Source organism: Lactuca serriola, chromosome 6, assembly GCF_051521515.1.
Source record: "Lactuca serriola cultivar US96UC23 chromosome 6, Lser_US96UC23_V15, whole genome shotgun sequence".
NCBI classification, from domain to species: Eukaryota; Viridiplantae; Streptophyta; class Magnoliopsida; order Asterales; family Asteraceae; genus Lactuca; species Lactuca serriola.
In genome coordinates, this window is record NC_136413.1 from 3,277,344 (window position 1) to 3,291,189 (window position 13,846).

General features: G+C 39.3%; 2 long non-coding RNA genes across 2 annotated transcripts; both read left to right on the top strand.

The window, feature by feature from the left end:
* Window positions 1-308: 308 nt before the first annotated feature.
* LOC145058586 (uncharacterized) lies at window positions 309-2,663 on the top strand. The gene is made up of 4 exons (XR_013686430.1): window positions 309-504; window positions 817-901; window positions 988-1,656; window positions 2,563-2,663. It is a non-coding gene; the product is annotated as an uncharacterized LOC145058586 (long non-coding RNA).
* Window positions 2,664-2,907: 244 nt separating this feature from the next.
* LOC145058689 (uncharacterized) lies at window positions 2,908-4,062 on the top strand. Its single transcript, XR_013686473.1, has 4 exons — window positions 2,908-3,195; window positions 3,280-3,487; window positions 3,608-3,673; window positions 3,902-4,062. It is a non-coding gene; the product is annotated as an uncharacterized LOC145058689 (long non-coding RNA).
* Window positions 4,063-13,846: the final 9,784 nt, after the last annotated feature.

Sequence of the window (13,846 nt, forward strand, 5' to 3'; positions counted from 1 at the left end):
CATCTCTAGTCTACTTTTTATTTGAATCATATGCAAGTATATAGGAGTATAATATTTGTTGACGTGGCAATTAATTGTAGGTGGAATTTGGGTCATTGACTGAGTCTTTGTGGGACACGTCAACTGTTTCGTATCCGTATCCAAACAACGGGATGTTTATGAGAGAGTACACTATTAAGCTTCTTGGTGCCTCTTTTCCAAATATTCCAGCATCTGAGGTATAAAAACTACAACTGCAAGTGATGTTTGTTTATTTATGTCATATTTAGATATCTGATGGATGGATGTAATGTAATTCTTTCAGGTTGCAAAATTTGTGAATGGACTGTTTGCGAACGTGAACCTAATCACTTGACCAGTCAGTTATTTCTCAATCTTACTCTGCATCATTCGCTTCCTATGAAAACCTTGAAATGCCTTCAAAGAAACTTCTGTCTTCATTAATGCACAAGCCTTCAATATTAACCGATGATGTAAATGCTGCATCAAAGCAAGATGTATCAGGTCAGCAAGTTTATATTAGTCTTTTTTCTACATACAATCATACTTGCCTGCCCTTGCACCAAGGACCTACTTTAAACTCAAGCAAAACAAGAACAAGAAAGGAAAGAAAAAACCAGAACAGAGGACAATTACTTGGTGCCAAAGTCTCTTCCTTAATAAGCAAAACAAAGAAGATTCTGAATACAAATAAAGATGCAACACAGACATATATTTATACTAGACACATAATGAGTTTGACTCTAACACAAAAACTAGGAAGAAACTTAATTTCCTATTTTACCCCTAGAACTAAAAAGCTCTTATTTTTTCTAGACTCGATTGGTGATAAACAACAATATTCATGAGTTGGCATCATGGATATTATATATAATCAGGGCTGGTCCGTTGATTTAGATAGGTAAAATGTTTTTTTTTTATTTTTTTATTTTTTTATTTTCTTAATTGATGATTTTGAATTGTTTTTTTTGTTCATGAATTTGGTAGGTTAGATATCCTAGTGTGGTTGTTTGGAGCAGGATGTCAACCAAGTTCAACTAATGACCCTTTTGGTCTACGAAGAATCTCATATAGTCCAAGTGTTGACTGATTTAAATTGTCATATGATCTTGAAGAAAAAGACACTTCTGAAAGCTTCTACAGCCCACTAGATAGAAAGAGAGCCTTCGTTTCTTCTTTATAGTTATCCTATGACAAAATTGGGCCATGAATCAGCAAACCTTTCCCTCAACAACTCCACCTCTTCATCTCTATGCACAAGAATCACACATATGCAAAAACAATAAGCTACCTCATCTATATTTTTCAATAATTATAAAATATAGTTTATATATATTTATATACCAGTTCTCTAAATAATGGCACAGGGATCCCGATTCTGTGGCCAGAAGGTATCATCTCCCATGGTCTTTTGGCCTTCTCTACATCTCCTTTCTCATCACAGAGGGAAACTTGGTGGGGGAAAGAAAGCTGCTTCAGTACCTGTAGCAGACAAATTGGAAGGATATTTGTGAGGGTAAGAATGTAATTTTCCATTCCATGAAAAAAAGTGTAAATTACTTGCCTGGATGGAAAATGATGGCATAAAAGGCTCTAAAAGGCAAGCAAGAAGATAAACTACTCCCACTGAAGTTTTCAGTACTATGGAACATGAAGGTAGGTCTTCTCTGTAAAGCTTCCAGAATTTACTTTCCTACATCAAGTTAATAAATAAACCCATTCAAGCATGCTTAACCAATGTCTGAACTGCAATTTATTTGGTACGATGGAATGGAATCACAACAATGTAATGGAATGGATTGTTACATTCCATTACCATGTTTGGTTGTCCCTTTTTTTTGTAGACTTACTTGTAGATACGCGTTGCCCTCACCAGATATACTCATTGCAATTTTCAATCCTTGTTTTAGCTTGACCTGTATGTCAATTTGTAAAATATAATATTCCAATGAGGAGTCATTTCAGAATATCTAGAATGTTCTTGTATCAAGAATTACCTTCTCCATGGCCCAAACAAAGTAAAAGAATATGATCTTTAAAGAAAACACATTAGAAGTCGTACCCGAGTTACTGGTTAAGTGAGAATTTAAGTTTTATGTAAGTTAGATTATTTTAGATAATAATCAAAATAAAAATTAAATGTTACATATTCTTAGAATATCATTATTTTATCTTAACATTAAATTGTTTATGAGCTTTTTGAAATCATGTCCCAAAATTGGTTACCATGACTTGAGGATATGAATGTGATTAAACGTCGAGTACTCACCATCTAATCAAACTTTTATGATTAAAAAGTACAAATTGGTGGCAAGTTGACAGTTGGACTGTAGCAAAGGAAAGGTCATCTTCTTTTACTTTGTTTGGGCTGATTCATGGCCCAATTTTGTCATAGGATAACTATAAAGAAGAAACGAAGGCTCTCTTTCTGTCTAGTGGGCTGTAGAAGCTTTCAGAAGTGTCTTTTTCTTCAAGATCATATGACAATTTAAATCAGTCAACTCTTATCTGCTGTCTTTTGATTGATTATAATTTATAGTTGTTGATGGGTGTTTCTTTTAGGTCCAAGTGTTGGTAGAAAAAGATAGAAACTTAGACGTACAACATGCTTTGGAAGTTGCTGCTTCTATGCAATCTTTGAAAATAGATGTTGTAACAATACGAGAGGTAGACATATTCTTGTTTCTTGTCATTTGTATTGCATTTGATGATAATGATTAGGAGGGCATTTATGTCTTTTTTTATAAATATTTTTATAAAAAAATATTTATAAATCTTTTTTTATAAATCTTGTTTCTTGTCATTTGCCGCCAAGGTATATATCATTCTTATATAAAATGAAATTGTAAATTTTTAGATTCTTTTTTATAAATCTTTTTATATTTTTTTTTTTAAAAAAATAGGTTGTGGGAAAGGTGATGCCAGAGCTAAATGGAAAGCTTACTGGAATGGATTTTAGGGTTCATGGTTTGATGGGTTTAACCAACCAAATAGTCTTAGGTTATGTTCCACAATTGCCCCTGATATAGGCTCGATGCTCTCAACTAGTCGGCCATCAAATCTTCTGAATACATCAACTGGTATGATGATGATGTAATACCTTTTCTTATTTTGCTCACTAAAAGACACAACTGTGATGAAATTTGGGCACACAATGCACTCAGAATGCTGTCACAAGATGATTAAGCGTAATAAGTAAGTCAATCTAAACTTGTCTTGGATTAGTTCATTTCCAAATCTTGTGAAATTTTAGCTAAATTTCAATGGATTTTATTACAGATACTCTTGTCCCATATGCTCAAAATCAGTAATGGATATTTCTATGATGTGGAGAGACTAGATGAAGAGGAGCAACTATTGAATCTGTGACTAAAAATTTAATTTTAAACAACAAATTCTTGATCATCTTTCGTTTCTATAAGTTGGTTTGTTTTGTAATTCTCAGATTGAAGCTACTGTGATGCCTGAAGATTACAGACAAAAGAAGGTATTATATTACGAGTTTCTTGAATTTTGAATCTTGAAGAGATTGAAACTGTTAAGTTTTAATGTAATTCTTTCTCCACTTCACTTGTGTTGTGTGTGGATTGATTGATTTGGGGAACAGAGAGGCTTCCAAATATGAAGAAAGCTCCTACTTGAGGATACTTTTGGACAGCAGAGATGCGTCAAGGTAACATAACATATCTATTTATTGTTGGAGTCTTTATATATTAAGTAGAAAAATTGCTACAAAATGACAGAAAGTCAATGCCTCCAACGTGAAGTATACATATACTTCCAATTATTCTGATGGTTTGCAATGCCAAAAATTTCCGTTTCCGATTATCATCTTCTCTTTCTATTGCCATATGCTCACACAAATCTTTGTAGCTGATTACACATTAATTTAATTATGCAGGTTTTGAAGTTTTTGATGGAAAAGAATAGTGTTAATGCTCTTCATAGAAAAGTATGTTGGTATTTTAGGAAATTTGGCTAATAATTTAGTTAATTATATAAAAAATGTTGAAATGTTACATTTGTCTACTATTGGAATGATTATTTGATGTATTACATTTGTCTACTATTGGAATGATTGGTTGTATGACATTAACTTTTGTGCAATGTATTGTATTTTTTGTATATGGTATTTTATTTTCTATTAGGAGACATGAAATGCCAATTTAATTTGAAAATCAGTAAATCTATAAATATATTTTTTTTAAAATTAAAATTACGATACGCAAAAATGTGTGTCGTCTTTATTTATGACATGGCCTTTCTTGACAGGGGCTTCCTTGATACGCATTGCGTGTCATAAACACGCGCGTCGTAAGGTTACGACACGTAAATTCGTGTCGTCTTCCTTTATGACAGGGTCTTCCTTGATACGCATGGCGCGTCATAAGCGCGCGTCGTAAATGTGCGTCGTCTCTCTTTATGACAGGGCCTTCCTTGACGTGCATTTGAACGTCGTCTGAGCGTTTTACGACGCGCAATGAGCGTCATAAAAGGCTGCTTTTCTAGTAGTGTTTCAGGTATTGTTTGGACATAACAAAGGCACTACAAGCTGATCCTTCTGTGACAAGGGTGTGTGAGCCCATAGACCCCCACCAATCATGTTCGGGGATCAATCTAGCCCATATTTATGTGCATTTTGCACCTTTGATTTGTATTTAAGTATAACATAACATCATATTTGGTATTTGTGTAAATTCCAACTACCTAATATGTTTGATGACTGCAGTATACAAACATATTGTATGTATGTGGCCCTACTAATCTGAGGATCATGCTAAATTACACGTTAAATCAAAAGGAAATCTTTAATAAAATCACAATATTTTGGATCAGTTTACGGTTTAGTCATAATTTTTATTTTTTGAGGAGAAAAGTCTCGATTATTTTATATTTTGTCCAATTAACAAAACAGTCCTCATTTTATTTCAATAGAAAAACGAAATATTATCGTATAAAATTAAATAATCGGGACTTTTTTGTTCAAAAAATAAATATTGGTATTAAATCTTAAACTAACCCAAAATATTGGAATTTATGGGAAATTTCTTTTAACTCAATGTTGTTTTGGACAAAAGAAGTATAATACTTTCTCAAAGAATGTATATTTGACGAGTCACACGTGTGGTAAAATTTTGCTCTAACAATTTAATATATATATATATATATATATATATATATATATATATATATATATATATATATATATATATATATATATATATATATATATATATATAAGAGTTGAGTAGACACATAGTATTACACAAATTTTGGTTAATGACTCCAAAAAAACATTTAGAAAATGTGGGGATCAAAATTACTAAGTTGTGACAGCAACTACGACTAACTATGTGATTCAAAGAAGTGTTGAAATTCTACACTAATATCACATAACCAAGTTCTATATTTTTCTTGTGGAATGAAAGAATATGTTGTTAAATTGATGAGATTGCATATCATAATTCTATGAGCATTCTAATACTTGTAATTGGCTTGATGCTACATATAATGTACTAATATCAATGCAAGATGCACAACTATTAATGACAAAATAACCTTTATAAGTTTATATAGTTTAAAAGGTGACATAAGAGAATGTCGACACCATGGTAGAGAGGAGGAGTATTATAGTTATGATTATGAAAACTTTCTAAGCCCGAAAACTATTCAATGCTTACCTATATTTGATTGGGATTCTAATTTTTTTTTAATAAAAAAAAAGATACATGACAATTGACATAATGATAAACTTGGTAGATTCATCAAAGCAAATGTCCATCCAAAGTGGGGAATGACTCTTTGATATATGGGCAACTTTAACTTTTGGCAACATGTCGATTGGCTACTTTGAATGGCTCCAATACCCTCCTTATTATCATTATTTTTTTTAACTTATTAAAATATGTCTTAATATTTGCTTATAAAAAGGTAGAATAACAAACATATCCATCATGAAATAGTAATGTATACTTTGATTCACAGTTGTTTGCGGATATATCCAAGATAATCGCATGGCACAAAATTTCCCATTTTAACTATAAAATCACCTAGGAACATTTTATTACATTTTCAATATATTTAGATATGAGAGTAAAATAATCTCTAAATGCATTGAACTTAAACGTACGGTGGGTCATATACCCCGGACACTATGATTAATCTTTAAGGAACACGACTTGGGCTACTTGTTGTATAGAAGTTAGGATGGTCTAAGTGTTAAAAGGAAAAACAAATAAATATTTTACATCATTTTCAACCGTCATTGGAGTTTTGTGTGAGAAGAAGATACATCTCTATTTACCATCATTTTGAGCAACCATATTCATTTTATGTGACAAGATGGTAAAGCCGAAACTAAAGTATAAATTCTATAGAGTGAATATATGATAAAGTCTATTTGATGGTTATAAATGTTGACCGAAGCACAAGAGGAAGATGGAGATTGCAAATATAAGGATGTTGCAGTGGACTTGAGGTAAAACTTTTTTGTACATGGTTCCAAACACGACAACGATAAATGCGCTAAGAGTGAAATCAATTATAGAAAAATAAGGGAAGATATATTACGGTGGTTCGACATGTAAACACCATATCAAGTAAAACCTTTATTTGATGACTTGGAATCTTTAGGATTTTGGGAAAAACAAATTGTATGAATACAAAATACATGCATACTTGTTACGACTACATAGTGTAAAATAACTTAACATATATGTCTAAAACATATTAAGACAATGCCTCCACGAAAAAAGTCCACGAGCCCGTCCACTACCAACTCCCCGAGGCAACCAAATGAGTGCTCCAGAAGTAACTCAAACATCGATAGAAACTTCGAACCATGGATGAACTCCAGGAACAAAAAATGCAAATCCACCATTTCAAACGGATCCTGGTCTAATGCAGACTCTGCTTGTGCAAGGGATTGCTACAACCCTAGCCGCCTATGAGGTTGCCACAAATGACAACACTGGGAACAATAGAAACGGTGGTGGCACTACAGTCAATAATCAAAACCACTATAGAACTTGTTCATACAAAGCGTTCATGTGGTTGTAAACCTCGATCATTCTACGACACGGAAGGAGCTATTGGTCTATCTCGCTTGATAGAAAAGATGGAGGCAGTATTTCACATCATTTTTTGCCCTCGTGACTATCGGGTCAAGTACGCTACCTGCACACTGATGAACTCTGCTTTATCTTGTTGGAATAACCATGCCAAGTCCATGGGACTCAATGAAGCCTATGCCATGAGATGGGAACCTCTGAAACAGATGATGATCAAGGAATACTACCCACGACAGGAAGTTCAGGCTTTGGAACAAGAACTTTTGAAGTTGATCATGCAAGGATTAGAGGTGGCTTCCTACACCTCCGATTCAATGACCTTGCTAACCTTTTCCCGGGGATGGTGACCCTAAAAGACAAAAAGAAGGAAATATATATTTGGGGACTAGCATCACCAAGGGTTAGGATGCGTACTAATGCAAAGATATAAAGTCATTGCATACGCATCCCGACAACTGAAGCCAAACGAGACAAACTACACTAACCATGACCTAGAGTTAGGAGCTGTAGTGTTTGCTTTGAAAGTTTGGAGGCACTACCTGTATGGAACAAAGTGTGTCATTTTCACTAACCAAAAAATCCTTCAACACATTTTTTATCAGAAGGAGCTCAATATGAGAAAACAAAGATGGTTCGAATTGTTAAATGATTAAAAATGTGAAATTTGTCATCATCCTGGTAAAGCAAATGTTGTAGCAGATGATTTAAGATGGATAGAGCAAGAAAAGCCTCTTTGTGTAAAGGCTTTAACCCTAACCATCCACTCGAACCTCACCACCCAAATTCGTAATGCTCAGCTAGAAGCACTCAAACCCGAGAATATCATAGAAGAAAACCTACCAGGTATGGACAAATAGTTCGACCTCACGGAAGACGGTACATGATATTTCATGAACCAAATTTGGACCCCAAAGTTTGGTGAAGTCAGGAAGACGGTACACGATATTTCATGAACCGAATTTTGATCCCAAAGTTTGGTGAATTCAGGAGCTTAGTTTTAAACGAAGCTCATAAATCAAGATACTCAATAAATCCTAGATCAAATAAGATGTATCTCGATCTCAAGAAGCTTTATTGGTGGCTCAATATAAAGGCATAGCTTGCCACCTATGACGGTAACTGTCTGACCTGCTCCAAGGTCAAGGCAGAATACAAGAAGTCGTATGGTCTGCTACAACAACCAAAAATCCTAAAATGGAAGTGGGAACAAATAACCATGGACTTCATAATGAAGTTTCCAAAGACATCAAGCGGTTTTGACACCATCTGGGTAGTGGTTGACCGTTTGACAAAGTCCGCCCACTTCTTTGACATCAAAGAAACCGACAAGATGGAGAACCTCACCATGATATATCTCAGAGAGATAGTCAGATTGCACGGTGTGCCAATATCTATCATCTTGGACCGAGATAGTAGATTTACTTCCAAAATTTGGAAATCACTGCAAAGTTCCCTAAGAACCAAACTCGATATGAGTACATCATACCGTTTTGAAACGGATGGACAGAGCGAAAGAACAATACAAACTCTGGAAGATTTGCTCCGCGCTTGTGTGATAGACTTCGGTAATGCATGGGACACTCACTTGTCATTGGTTGAATTCTCATACAACAATAGTTATCACACTAGCATCAAGGCCGCTCCATTCGAGGCCTTGTACGAGCGAAGATGCCGTTCTCCGATATGCTGAGAAGAAGTTGGAGATACTCAATTAGCTAAAAAGCATGTTGGAGACACTCTACTCACTGGACCCGATATCATTCATGAAACGAAGGATAAGATCATTCAAATAAAGGAACGATTAAAAGTCGCATGTACTCGAAAGAAGAGTTATGTTGACATTAGACACAAATGATTGGAATTCAAAGTAAGAGATCATGTCTTACTAAAGGTTGTTCCATGAAAAGGTGTCATCAGATTTGGAAAACGAGTTAAACTAAACCTATAACATCCGGATTCCCAGGTATCCTAAATTGTTCTTTTATTTTTTTGGGAATTTTGAGGAGACTCGGCGAGTTGGCGTCTAAACTCGCCGAGTATGGTCGCGGATTCGTATGCCACTTCACAGCTGGACTCGACGAGTTCATGAGTGGACTCGGCGAGTCCACGCTGTTTAATGAAACCCTAATTTCCAGGGTTTGAGACCTATTTAAAGGCCCTTAGGGCCGTCATTTGCGGCCACCAACCCCCAGAGAGAAACCCTAAGAGATCTAGAGCATTTGTGAGGAAGGAGAGGTCATTCTTGATCCTTTTGTGGGTGTTTTGCAAGAAGGAGGTGACCAAGGCAAGAGGAGGCTGAAGGAGGAGCGATTATGGTGATTTCTGAGTTCTTAGAGATCATATTGAGGTATTTTGCTCGGACCTTCTTCAGTTTTGATGTTGATTCTTAGTGTTAGGGTTTTCTAATCCTTTTAGAGGATGAATAAGTGGAGCATTTGGTCCCTTCTCGAGTCTATGTTCTGGATCTGGACCCAAAGAGGTCCAGAGACCTTAACCCTTGGAGCTTTATGAGTTATTTGGGGAGCCATGAGCTTGGGATGTCATTTTTGGGGCTAAATCACCAAGTTAGACCATTTAGATGTTATATGAGTGTCAAGGTCTGAACTTTACGTGATTATCATGCTTGGGAAGGCCAGATCTATGAATGTATGGAACAGATCTGACCTCAGGAGGCCTATGGAGTTTGTGCATGGCATGAACTCGCCGGGTCCGAAGAACAGACAAAGCGTGTAGGATGAGGGTTTCTTGTAAATCACTCAGTGAGTGGACTTGCCGAGTTGGGAAATAACTCGGTGAGTCAGGGAGAGTCAGGGGGACTAGAGTTCAAGGCGGAACTCGCCGAGTTGTTCTTGAGACTCGGCGAGTTAAGTCGGGGTGGACCCGCGATTCATGCCAGGTGGAACTCGTCGAGTCAGGGGAAGTACTCGACGTGCCAAGAGAGGGGCTAAGAGAGTCAGTGGACACGTGTAGACTCGCCGAGTCGCCCTAGTGCACTCAACGAGTCGGGTCAAATTTTGACCGTTGACCTTGTTGACTTTTAGGGTTGAGTACAGTTGTATTTATGAGAGTATTACTTTATGTGATTAGGCGGAGGCTAGATCACATTTCTTCCGAGTCAGATATTTACCGAGACACCGAGGTGCGTCTTCTCACTATACGTTACCTAGAGTGGTATTATGCGATGACCAGAGGATCTTATGTGTTATGTATGAGATTATGTGCTATGTGATATATGTATGTTGTATGATGATATAGACCGGACCGGAGGTTCCAACGAGCTATGACCGGACCAGAGGGTCCAATGAGCTACGGGACTGGAGGGTCCCGCTGAGACACATCAATCGGAGGGTCGCATTATAGCCTCGAGTGGCGTATGTATTCTATGCGGTATTTTGGGGAACTCACTAAGCATTTATGCTTACAGTGTTGTGTTATGTGTTTTAGGTACTAGTGATGAGCGCGGGAAGGCGCCGGCATGATTCGTACACACACACATTGGAGTCTATATATATTCTGATCTTGGGGTTTTGTACTGATACAATGTTGATACAATGTTTTTTTAAAATGAATGTGAATGATATTTTATGGTTTTTCAAAAGTGAAAAATTGTTTCAAATTTTTACGATGTTACAAGTTGGTATCAAAGCCTTGGTTTGAGGGATTCGGATGCACCTTCGGGCGTATCTGAACTCAAACTGAGGATTTGAGGAAAATTTTGATAATGAAGTAAAATTTTAGAAAAGAGTAAAAAAAAAAAAGTTTTGAGACAAACAGAGCAGAGCCGTGTGTACGATCAGCCAGCGCCCGAACGGTGAATCCCCAAAAGTACCCTTACATTATGTGTTATGAGATATGTTATGTTACATTATGCATGCTAGAGTAGGCTAGGTATACATATTAGGACTAGAGTGGCCTGATTTGTGATGCCTTAGCCTAGGAGATTTCTGCTGCTGAGATGCTTTGAGAGCGAGTAGATAGCAGTTAGGAGATCATGAGAGTAGAGTACTCGTAATCCAGGATCCAAGGAGGAGGACTTGGAGTGAATGTTGATGCGGTGTGGTCAGTAGTATTGGGTCCGTACTACTGAAGACACCAGATCAGTGGGCATTCCAAGTAAGAATCTTTTGGACAGTAGAGGACGAGTAGGGTTGCATTATCAGGTATGAGTATGCTTGATCGGGTCTCTGATAATTATTATTGTATTTTAGAGGAATCATGGTTGGGACTCAACACACACCTGAGAGCAGTGGTGTCATCGATGAGGAGATCCGATGATTGATTCACGAGGAGTTGGCTGCTGCCATTCGGGCTGAGATTCCTGAGATGTTTGGGGACATCAAGACCACATTGATTGAGACTTTTGATGAGCGGTATGCAGCGCTGACTGAGGCTGCTGCAGCTGTAGCTACTGCTGTTGTTGCTGCTGCCAGACCTCAGGGAGGTGACTCGTTGTTGTTTCGGGAGTTCAGCAACACGAAGCCACCAGAGTTCGATGGGACGCAGGACCCGATTGCCGCTATGAGATGGATCTCTGACATCGAGGGATGTTTCTATAAGTGTTCTTGTCCAGAGCACTTGAGGGTTCGGTTCGCCCTGAACCAGCTCCGCTTGGGAGTGAAGGATTGGTGGAAGTTCGTGACGGCGAACTTCACTTTGGCTGAGATTTCCGAGGTGACCTAGGAGAGGTTCATTGTTATGTTTAAAGAGGAGTATGTTCCCACGGTGGAGAGGGAACGGTTGATTCAGGAGTTCTTGACCTTCAAACAGGGTACTGATTCTGTGGCAGTGATCACCAGGAAGTTTCATGAGAGAGCGATGTTTTGCCCTGAGCAGGTGTCATCTGAGCAGGCTCGTATGAGTCGTTATCTGAGTGTGCTGAGGAGAGACATTCGGGAGTTCGTGGCGAACTCGACTTACCGGATATTTGCTGAGCTCCAGGCAAATGCTCGGAAGAGGGAGATTGAGTTGGAGACTCAGGCCAGGGAGGAGGCCGAGTCACAGAGGGCGCATCGGCGACCGGCTTAGTCTCAGCTGGCAGCCAAGCGGGCTAGACCCGCTGATTCGAGATCTGGGGGCGCGAAGGGCCGCACTTTTGGGGAAGTGTGGTAAGAGTCATGAGGGGTCGTGCAGGGCTGGAGTATGCTACAAGTGTGGGAAGGAGGGGAATATCGCGAGGGATTGCCCTAAGGGATTTTCGGTTTGCTTTCAATGCAACCAGACCGGCCATCGGAAGGCCGAGTGCCCTCAGCTTCTTCAGGGGTCAGCGCAGGGATCTACGCCTGCTGCTAGGGCTATCGAGGTTCGGCCGGTGAAGGCCGAGACCCCGAAGGCTCGTGGGAGAGCATTTCAGTTGACCGCGGAGGAGGTCCACGCGGCGCCCGATGTTGTGGCTGGTATGTATTCTCTTTTCATCTTTTATTTGAGTTGAGTGTTTATGCTTATATGATGATGTAGGTAGGTACTTTTCTTGTGAGTTCTGTGCTTGCTTTGGTATTATTTGACTCGGGTGCGAGTCGGTCGTTCGTTTCAGTAGCTTTTAGTCAGCACATTAGTATCCGTCGAGAGGCGTTGGATTGACCTCTGCGAGTTTCTATAGCTGATGAGCGAGCAATGTATGCTTCAGATGTGATTCGAGGATGTGTTCTTGAGATCTTCGGTGTGGAGTTTCCGATAGATCTGGTTCTGATCGCGATGGGGGACGTGTGTGTTATAGTGGGTATGGATTGGTTGAGCCGTTATGGAGCTGTGATAGACTGCGAGCGTCAATTGGTGATAATTCGAGACCCTAGTGGGGGAGTCCTTACGGTGTACGGCGATGGTACACGTACGGGTTCAACATTTTGCTCGGCCGCCAGAGCGAGACAGAGTCTACAGCAGGGCTGTAAGGGATTTGTGGCATATGTGATGGATGCGAGGGTCGATTCAGAGAGACCGAGGACAGTTGATGAGGTTCCGATAGTGCGTGAGTTTCCGGATGTGTTTCCATAGGAGCTGTCGGGTGTGCCTCCGGAAAGGCAAGTAGAGTTCGGTATTGAATTGGTTCCGGGAGCTGCGCCTATCGCCAAGGCGCCTTATCGCCTTGCGCCTCCAGAGATGCAGGAGTTATCCTCGCAGCTCCAGGAGCTGTTGGGGAAGGGGTTTATTCGGCCGAGTAGTTCGCCATGGGGAGCGCCTATTCTTTTTGTCAAGAAGAAGGATGGTTCACACCAGATGTGCATTGATTACCGGGAGTTGAACAAGCTAACGGTCAAGAAACGTTACCCGTTCCCGAGGATCGACGATTTGTTCGATCAGTTGCAGGGAGCATCTTGGTTCTCCAAGATCAATTTAAGGTCTGGGTATCATCAGGTGTGTGTGCGAGAGGAGGACGTCCAGAAGACAGCATTCCGAACTTGTTATGGGCATTACGAGTTCGTGGTGATGCCTTTCGGACTCACCCAACGCACCGGCGGTGTTCATGGATCTCATGAACAGAGTGTGCAGACCGATGTTGGATCGCTCAATGATCGTGTTCATCGACGACATATTGGTGTATTCGAGATCCAGAGAGCAGCATGAGGAGCATTTGAGGGAGATCTTCGGAGTTCTGAGATCGGAGAGGCTTTATGCCAAGTTATCCAAATGTGAGTTTTGGCTGCGAGAGGTTCAATTTTTGGGGCATCTCGTTAACCAGAATGGGATATTGGTCGATCCGGCCTAGATTGAGGCAGTCATGAGGTGGGAGGTGCCAAGATCACCCACCGAGATCATGAGCTTTCTGGGATTGGCCGGCTATT